The 10,151-nt window shown below is 41.5% G+C and overlaps 1 long non-coding RNA gene across 1 annotated transcript; it reads left to right on the top strand.

Annotated features, from left to right (window-relative positions):
• The first annotated feature begins 1,040 nt into the window (after positions 1-1,040).
• On the top strand, positions 1,041-9,902 carry LOC117509208. The gene is made up of 4 exons (XR_004560313.1): positions 1,041-1,175; positions 5,955-6,114; positions 8,074-8,116; positions 9,770-9,902. It is a non-coding gene; the product is annotated as an uncharacterized LOC117509208 (long non-coding RNA).
• The last annotated feature ends 249 nt before the right edge of the window (positions 9,903-10,151 follow it).

Genomic DNA, 10,151 nt, shown 5'->3' with positions numbered 1-10,151 from the left:
GCAAAGCTAGCTCGGAAGGAGAGGTTACTAGCACGTCACTTTCCTCGAGTGTCTTTACCACATCCGTCCCTGACTGGCCTGTACAGGACAGGTCATGGCCACCTTCTTCAGGCTTCCTCTCCCTTATTCCTGTGAGAATCTGCAAAACAACTCTATGTGTGGGCATGAACACACTTCACGAGATTATCCTTAGCCATAACATATATCTTAAATGTCAGCAGGCTAGCGTGCACAGATGTGCCTGCTGTTCAACACTTAGTTTCACAGCAACAAAATTGACGGGGTACATCTTGTCTAGACTTCCACTGATACCAAACATGCCGCATAAGCAGTTACGCTATTCCCACGAGGACTGAGGGAATGCAGCAGTGTACAGAGACATCCTGGATGAAAATCTGCTCCAGAGCGTTCTTGACCTCAGACTGGGGCGACTGTTCGTCTTTTAGCAGGACAATGACCCAAAGCACACAGCCAACATGCCAAACGAGTGGCTTCAGGAGAACTCTGTGAATGTTCCTGAGTGACTCATTCAGCCTGATGGAGCTTGAGAGGTGCTGCAAAGAGGAATGGGCCAAACTACCCAAAGATAGGTGCACCGAGCTTGTGGCATCATATTCATGAAGACTTGCGGCTGTAATTGCCGCCAAAGGTTGCATCAACAACGTATTAAACAAAGGGTGTGAATACTTATGTACATGTGGTTTCTTACTTTTTTATTTTTAATAAATTAGTAAAAATAAAAAAAATAACTTTTTTTAATATTGTAATTATGGGGCATTGTGAGTAGAATTCTGAGAGAAAAAAATAATTTACTCCATTTTGGAATAAGGCTGTAACCTAAAATTTTGACAAAGTGAAGCGTTGTGAATATTTTCCGGGTGCACTGTAATTTAATAAGGACATGGAGAGATAAGAGACAGCATACATCAGACTCAATGCTCCACACCCAACCAGTTGGTGGCGGTCATGCACCTTGTCGGTTTGCAAACCATCAATAAATCTGACAGAAGAAGAAGTTAGTCCAAGCTCCAAATATTTGTGGATGCTTAGCGTTTTGGCGCATGTGCAGAAGGCACACAGCGGCAGGTCACTAAACTTGTTAGGGTGTATCGACGTAATTCATTCTGGAGTTTATTCAAGACACTGGAGGGGAAGGAAAGCAATTTGATGACAAGGTAAGATGATATGCTGTAAACTCAGCTGACACTACAGTGGGCTAACGTTAGCCTGTCAGCTGTACGTGTCATTTAGGAAATGCCATCCCGAGAGATTCCCAATACCAATATAAGAACAGACAACGCTGCTGGTTTATGATTCACAGACTATTATTTTTCATCAGTCGAAGTTATTTTAATTGATTAAACCAGTGCTCTTCAGCAGGTGAATGAACTCACAGAGCTGACTCTGATCAGTTTCATGCACGGAGAAATGGAAAGGAACTGATTACGTAGCCGTTAAACAACAGCAACAACACAACAATAATAATAATAATAATATATACAGTGGTGTAGTTTTCTAGTGACCACAGAGATTCTAAAGCATATTGTATTTATTACTGTACATTTTATATCAAACACATTAATGCCAATTAACACTGTAATGTAGCTGATTATAACCTAGTTAAAAGGTAGCATATATTCAAGTAATTAAGAAGGAAAATATCTGGTGGTTTAAAGACTTAAGAGAGTTTTATAAGAGTCAGGCAGGTTTTCTATTAGAGGGTGATTCATCAGATTTGTCCCCCAAATTTTTTATGGGTAGATATACATTAGGGAAAGAACAGAAATCACATTTTGTATCCTTGATAGGGTCTGCTTTTTTTAGGGAGTCCTGGAAATTTGGGGTCAAAATGGCAAAATCACAAAATTTAGGTTTTTCGAATGCTCATATTTCCATGCGCCCTGAGTGAGCCAAAATTATTTTCATTAGTCTGTCGGGTATGGACTCCAAAAACGTGAAAATTTTGGCAGCTGACTCAAGGCACAGCCCACAGGTTGCGCTGCAAATTGCTTTTTGTTGTAATTGTGCACATTTTCACAGGGGCGGTGTGGCCTGCGCCCTTAGTCTGCCAAGGACATTTATTCATATAATGATAGATTAGGACCTCTTACTTTGATGAAAATTTTGGCGGCTGACTTTGGGTGCACAAGTATTGGAGCGCTTTTGTCGCTAAAATGTGAAATTACACTTTTTCGCACAGTGATTTCCCCATGCGCCCTAAGTCAAAATGATGAAATATGGCTCATATTGCCACTCAGTATCTCTAGTTTCAGTGGCAAAGAGAGTTTATGGTTAGTTTTGGTATGACCCTTTTTCCACCGTTTTGTTGGACCACTTCACGAAGAGGCCAAATATGGCAAATTGGCAATTTCTTCCGATTTCATGAAACTTGTCTTACCTCAAGATTAATTTCTGATTACTGCAAAAAATAAAATAAAAACAACAACAACAAAAAAATGTTTCTTACATTACAACACTTATAAAGCCCTGGTCACACAGGCTAATAAAGCTGTGAATAATGAGCCATGTATGGATTTGTCAGAAATTGATGATTTTTTTTTTTTTTAAATAATGAGACACATATATCATGTTCTTCTGAAGGAACTGCAGGAAAACAGATGTTAAAAAAGGCTACAAGGGATTTCTTAGAGTGGAACCTGCTCTGTTGCAGGTAGTCTGTCCTATCCTCATAGCTGCCAGGTACTTGGATAATGAGCTTCTAACAGCCTCATACTCGCTGCTGAAGTGCCTCTACATCGTTGTTTATCCTTGTAGTAACCTCGTACACAAATCACCCCGTGCTATTTTTGCTCAATTTGAAACTTCTTGAAATTAGCGCCATGCTCAGAGATGAGTCTCATTAGTTGAATAATCATGAGCCTCTAAGAGCCACTATTCTCCCATGTTCCTTGAATAACTCCACTTGTACATAAAAAGCATTCTACGTGGCTCATTATTCGGTGTGACCAGGGCTTAATTAAAATGGTACAAAAAGATAGATTTTAGAAATCTTTGTTCATCTGCGGCACAGTGGATTAGTGGTTAGCACTGTTGCCTCACAGCGAGAAGGTCATGGGTTCAATTCCCGTGACCTTTCTGTGTGGAGTTTGCATGTTCTCCCGTGTTTGCCTGGGTTTCCTCTGGGTGCTCCGGTTTCCTCCCACATCCAAAGACATGCAGGTTAGGTGGATTGGAATCTTTAAAATTGTCCTTAGGTGTGCGTGTGGGTGTGTCTGTGTTTGTTGTCTATTTGTGGCCCTGCGACAGACTGGCGTCCTGTCCTGGGTATACCCCGCCTCACGCCCTATGACGGCTGGATAGGCTCCAGCCCCCCGCGACCCTTAATTGGACTAAGTGGTAGAAGATGATGGATGGATGTTCATCTGTAAGTTAAAACATAACTTACCTGTTGATTCACATGAGATGATTTCTGATTAACATTACAAGGAACCTTGGACATTTATTGTTAGACAATAAAATAGCATGAAAATTCATCTGTACATGGTAGATTCATTCATTCATATCTGTATTTCAACCAGGAAAAAGGACACCATAAATAAATACAAATATTTCTTATCAAACACAACAGGAGATGATGTAAACAATGACTGCAGAGTGTTGGTTAATTAGGATTTCTCAATGTCACATAAACATCATGATGAAATCTTTTTTTTTTTAGTCTTTTCACCTTTTAATTACTTCCTCACAGTATGTGATTGTGTTTAGTGTTGTGATCAGAACAAAAGTAATTTCTAAAATATGAATTGACTAGTGATTGTGAATGTTTTAAAATTGTGCCCAATAGGGGCAGGGTTTCTTCTACTTCTGCAAATGTCTTTTTGACTGAACTTTGAGTTCATGGACATGTTTAATGACTCATTCATTTAATGTAGGGCTGAAACGATTCATCGAGTAATTTTAATAATTCGATTACAAAAAATGTTCGAGCCAAAATCTTTGCCTCGAGGCTTCGTTTTAAAGCTGTAGAGACGTAGCGCTACTCAATGTAGCAGGCGATGCTGCAAGTTTGCAAAGCCACACACTGAGTAAAGTAAAGCCTTTTAAGAGAAAGGGTCCGCGCGGATCGTCTGAAATGGACTTATTGCGCATTTAAAGTGAAGCAGTATGTTTGATATATTTAAAAATAGACGTTTTGCTCCACTGGCCGTTCTCCACCTCCGCAGATGAAGCGAAGGACACGCACTTTAAATGAGTCATGTTAATGATTAAAGTAAAGCTCTAATTCAGATTTGGTAAGAGTGTTTATTAAGCATCAGTTTTTAGGCAGCTTTTGTGGAAATGCAATCCACAGCCATTTTCAAAGGCTCTGTTATTCGCCAAGTATCCACAGAAAACAAAGAATTTGACTTTGGTTTGAGGTACACTCAATATAGGCAGTGGCTACGGGTACGGACCGTATCTACAGCGACTGTTCTAAAGACACGGAGGGTGTCTTACCGACCAGTCAGAATGCGCAAATATGTCAGTACCCGTACCATATGCGGCTAAAGGTCCGGTGTCACGTACAATTCTTTCTGCCTCCCTTAGAAAACAGCGCTTTGAACTTGATGAATTTCTTAAATTACAGCAGCTTCATTAAACAAATTTACTCGAATGATTATCAGCATGACGGCGAGCTTACAGCTGACAGTTGCCAGTTATGGCTTCTGAAACAAGGGAGAAAAAAGAAACAGCACAGTTCAGCTGAACCATAGTGGATGTAAAATATTCTGTGTCTGTTAAGAGCTTCATCGCGTGTTCCACGTGTATATTTCCCACCGGTGTCACGTACATCCACTCAGTGAACCTCGGTCCGTACCTTTAGCAGTCCCGCAGAAGATACGGATGTACGTACTCGTAGCCACTTTGTTAAATATACACTAACACTGAATAAATCACAGTAATAAAAAGTGCAAATGAAATATGCAATAAGAAGGAAAAAAGAATGCACTGTCCGCAGACTGAAGATTTCACAGACTGCCTGGGCTTATGGTTTGGCAAAGCTCTAAAACTCTTAATATGAAAAAATTAATAACCCTGCAAAACAGAGAGAGGGAACACCCTAAACTTAAAAATCTGCATGATGGCACAGAAACATTGTGCCACTGCTTTAGGGAGAGCCCTGCCACTACCGATATTGTTTTAAAACACAAAGGTACTTTTTATCCGAATAATCGATAGAATATTCGATTCCAAAAATATTCGATAGCTGCAGCCCTAATTTAATGTTGAAATATAAAATGAAACGGCTTTTTAAAATAAAATAGTTGCTGTTTAAACAGCTTTTGTTTTATTTAGAAGTGTAGCTGCAGATTGGATCCAGTGCTGCTTCGCTATTTGAAGCGGTGGGCCTGCAATCAACGAAGTGAAATGCTCATTTTCCCAATTCACACCCTCAATCAATGGCTGCTCCGGCGTAATGAGGAGCCGATCAGGGCATGTTAAGCAAAAAGGCTATTGATGTCAGTGCTCAAATAATTTCTTATTGATTCTTTACAGGAACCGAGAGAGAGAGAGATGAGAGAGAACTAAATGAAAACAGTACCATTATGTTTGCATTTATTTATTTGTTCATTCACGAAACCTACTTATTCCAATCAAGTGCCATGGGGGCTCGAACTTATGTAAATGATGTCCAAGAAGTATTCAGTGACTTGGGAATGGTCATGTATCCATATTATGATTTGTATAAAGAAAATGACTGTAAAGTGATGATAATGATGTGTGTGTGTGTTAGTTAATGACAGCTTGTATTTTGATTTTGATTTTTTTTTTTTATAAAGCTGTCTTGTTGTTGCTTGACTACGATGCCCATAGTTTTTAACTTCACAGTGGTCTTGTTAATTAAGCTAAAAATAAATAGAATAATTCATTGTTCATGAAAATAACTGACAGATTAATCTATAGTTGAAAATAATAATTAGTTTGTTGTGTTGATTGTGGTTGTTGTATAGCACCAGTAGACTGACGGGAGGAGATGTATGCAGCAGTGTGCATCATGTCTTCAGTAACAGGCTATGTGCTCACCTCTGCACTGCTGCTGAAATATCCAACTCTTTTTGCACCGAAAGAAACGAGAGACTTTCGTCAGTAGGCACATTTCTCATCGTGGAGGTAAGAGTCAGTAGTGATACTCAGTTTGAATTCAGTATTTATCATGTTTGGAACTTCACACAAATGGTGTGGTTATGGTGTTTCGAGCCAACGAGTAGCACCTGCCACGCACTTTGCCACTATCCACCACAAATACATCACACAGTGCCACATGGTGGTTGGTAGTCACCAGGGTGTGGTGAATGTTTTGGTTGTGTTTGTGTGCATGCATGCACACTCATATAGTATGGCTGTGAATGCCAGCATCTTGTTATTTATTGTGTCCACATGATGTGTAAAAGATGATGTAATTAACTTTTCATAAAATGTAGGTTTTGGGTAATGTCAGATATTGAATTGCTGATTTTGACAGCACCTATTATCCTTCAAACCAGATCACCTACCAACCTACACACAACCCCAGTTCCAATGACGTTGGGACGTTGTGTAAAATGTAAATAAAACAGAATACAATGATTTGCAAATCCTCCTTCAACCTATATTCAATTGAATACACCACAAAGACAAGATATTAATATTCAAACTGATGAACTTGTTTTTGGCAAATATTTGCCTCATTTTGAATGGATGCCTGTAGCACATTTCAAAAAAGTAGGGACGTAGCAACAAAAGACTGGGTAAGTTGATGAATGTTCAAAGAACACCTAATTGGAAACAGGTGAGTGTCATGATTGGGTATAAAAGGAGCATCCCCAAAAGGCTCAGTCATTCACAAGCAAAGACGGGGCGAGGATCACCCACTTTGTGAACAACAACTGCATGAAAAAATAGTCCAACAGTTTAAGAACCAATGTTTCTCAACGTTTGTTGCAAGGAATTATTGATTCCATCATCTACAGTCCATAATATAATCAGAAGATTCAGAGAATATGGAGAACTTTCTACATGTAAGTGGCAAGGCCAAAAGCCAACATTAATGCCCATGAACTTCGATCCCTCAGGCGGCATTGCATTAAAAAAACCGACATCATTGTGTAAAGGATCTTACCGCGTGGGCTGCCGTCTTCTCTGGGGCCCGAGCTCATTTGAAATGGACAGACACAAAGTGGAAAAGTGTGCTGTGGTCCGATGAGCCCACGTTTCAAATTGTTTTTTTAACATCATGGAGGTCGTGTCCTCTGGACAAAGAGGAAAAAGACCATCCAGATTGTTACCCGCACAAAGTTCCAAAGCCAGCATCTGTGATGGTATGGGGGTGTGTTAGTGCCCATGGCATGGGCAGCTTACACATCTGTGATGGCACCAACAATTCTGAAAGGTACATCCAGGTTCTGGAGCAACACATCCTGTCATCCAAGCAACATCTTTTTCAGGGATGTCCCTGCTTATGTCAGCAAACAATGCCAAGCCACATTCTGCACGTATTACAACAGCGTGGCTTCGTAGTAAAGAGTGCGGGTACTAGACTGGCCTGCCTGCAGTCCAGACCTGTCGCCCTTTGAAAATGTGTGGGCATTATGAAGCGCAAAATATGACAATGGCGACCCCGGACTGTTGAACACTGAAGTCGTACATCAGCAAGAATGGGAAAGAAGTCCACCTACAAAGTTTCCACAATTAGTGTCCCCAGTTCTCAAACGCTTATTGAGTGTTGTTAGAAGGAAAGGTGATGTAACACAGTGATAAACATACCACTGTCCCAGCTTTTTTGAAACGTGTTGCAGGCATCCATTTCAAAATGATCAAATATTTGTGCAAAAACAATAAAGTTTATCAGTTTGAACATTAAATATTTTGTCTTTGTGGTGTATTCAATTGCATATAGGTTGAAGAGGATTTGCAAATCATTGTATTCTGTTTTTATTTACATTTTACACAACGTCCCAATGTCATTGGAATTGGGGTTGTACGACTATATTACTTAAACACCCTGAATTACAGAGAAATTAAAGAAGAAAAAAGATGCATGGTCTTTACTGTACAGTTTGTTTGTTCTTTCTTTCTTTTTTTGCATTGCAGGAGCAGGTGAACACCTGGAAAACACCATGACTGCTTTCAAGCAGTGAGTAATCACCTTTCAGAATGAAAAACCTGAATCCCAACATCCCAGGTTCACACCCTAGATGCTATCAACTCACCTGAAGGCCCAGACAGTCCTTCTCTTCATCCACAGTCACTGGCTCCCCTTCTCAGCAGTCCTAGAGAGGTCTTTGTCTGCCTGCCAGTGGGCCTTCCCTCGCACTCCCATCTCCCTGAAAAGCCTGGATGTTGAGGTGGCTAAGAACCCTCTGCAGCCTACTTCCACTGGGCATATCCTTGCTTTCCAGCCATGTTGTTGCGCGTCGGCTGCAAGTTCTGTATACCTCAGCTTCTTTCATTTGTAGGCCTCCTCCACTGCACTCTCCCAGGGCACCGTGAGCTCAGTGGTGTAACGAACTTGAGCAAGGTTGACCACAGAACAAGGCCTGGTCTCAAGTTGGTAACTGCGATCTCAGCTGGAAAGCAGAGTTTCTTGCCCAAGTCTCCCTGCAGCTTCCCGTCCCGTGCTCTCCCCAGCTGACCAGTATCTAGACTTATGGTGGCGATGCTAGCTTGCCCCTCACCCTCTCAGACAAATGGTGCTAATTGCCAATGGGATGGCGGTGGAGGAAGGGCATTCACTCTTGTCCGTCAACTTTCCAGCACTGCTGCAAGTGCTGCAGGACATTTTAGCACCTGGTTGTGCCGCCAGATGTAGCGGCCTTGGTTAAGGCTGGTCTTGCATCCCACCAAGATGTGTCTTTGCCATACCACTGGCTTAGGTTTGCTGGAGAAGGCAGGACATCGTAGGTAGCCCTGATGGTAAAGCTGTCCTTAAATGCCTCCATCTCCCACAGCTCTTTCCAGGAGATCTTCCTCTTCTCCGTTCCTTTCCATGCCATCCATTGCCCTTGCTTTGCCTGCACCACAGCTTGTGCACACCTTCCTACTTTCCTCTTCCCGACGTAACTCCTATACCACCAGGTTGCGTCTCTCAAACGGAGTGGCCTTCACAGCATAAGGGGGAACTTAGTGGGGCATACCCACGTGACGAGCGTTGCAGGCGCGAGTATTGTAGGAGGGTTCAGGGCATCTCCCGAGAAAATTTTGAAATTTATAACCCTTTGAAACAGTATTTCCTGCATTTTGAGGGCCTCTTTGTGTCGCTAATGGGAACGTTAAATAACATGCGACATGTCTTTTAAAAAGAAAAAACAAAACAGAATAGCCCCCCCAAGCTGGTTACATTATAGCATAGGGGATCCAAATCACAGCATAGGGGCCCCTATGCTCAACTGCACTGGCGAGAACCTTGTTTTCCATGTAATAAACACTGTATATACTGGATTTTGTATAACGGATTTTAGCTCACATCGGACAAAATGTGCCATCTGATTGCAATGCTTTTCCATTAAAAACCCCTCACATATGCCGTTGTTTAAAAGCTTGGGTGTTTATTTTTTTCAAACCGTGCTCAGACCCAGCGCCTAAAGTACGGCAATTATTAACAAAATGTTGCTTGCTGCCTGCACTGTAATATGGTGTTAAGTTGGGTGTGACGAACCAAAGACAGCCGCTTTTGAAACACCAAAATCTGTAATGCTGATGTAAGAGTCATTGATGACTATTTGTTTTCAAAAAATGCTTTGGCGAGTGTCACATGTAAGGTAATATATATGTGTGCTGATTGATGCAGTGCTGTGGATCTTGGCACAGACATGCTGGAGTTGGACTGTCGCCTGACAAAAGATGGACAAGTGGTGGTTTCACATGATGCAAACTTGCACAGGTCCACTGGCATCAATGCCTACATCTCGGACATGGCCTACACTGTGAGTTATTCCCTTCTTTATATGTTTCCAAAGTATGTGTTGTGAAAGTGTAGTGACACGGACCCAAACAGGGGGCGCAAATGAACGGCCAATAGATGAGCCAAAAGGTAACAATTTAATGTTGTGAAATGTGCACAACGAACATACAGACAATCTCAGAATATAATTACAGTCAATCCACAAGGTGACGTGTGGGCAGGCTCGAGGATAGAAGACATCTGTCCTGAGAAGAGCCGGAACCACACG

Source organism: Thalassophryne amazonica, chromosome 4 (assembly GCF_902500255.1).
Source record: "Thalassophryne amazonica chromosome 4, fThaAma1.1, whole genome shotgun sequence".
NCBI lineage: Eukaryota > Metazoa > Chordata > Actinopteri > Batrachoidiformes > Batrachoididae > Thalassophryne > Thalassophryne amazonica.
Note: the sequence above shows the minus strand (reverse complement) of the source record. Positions and strands in the feature narration are given on the sequence as shown.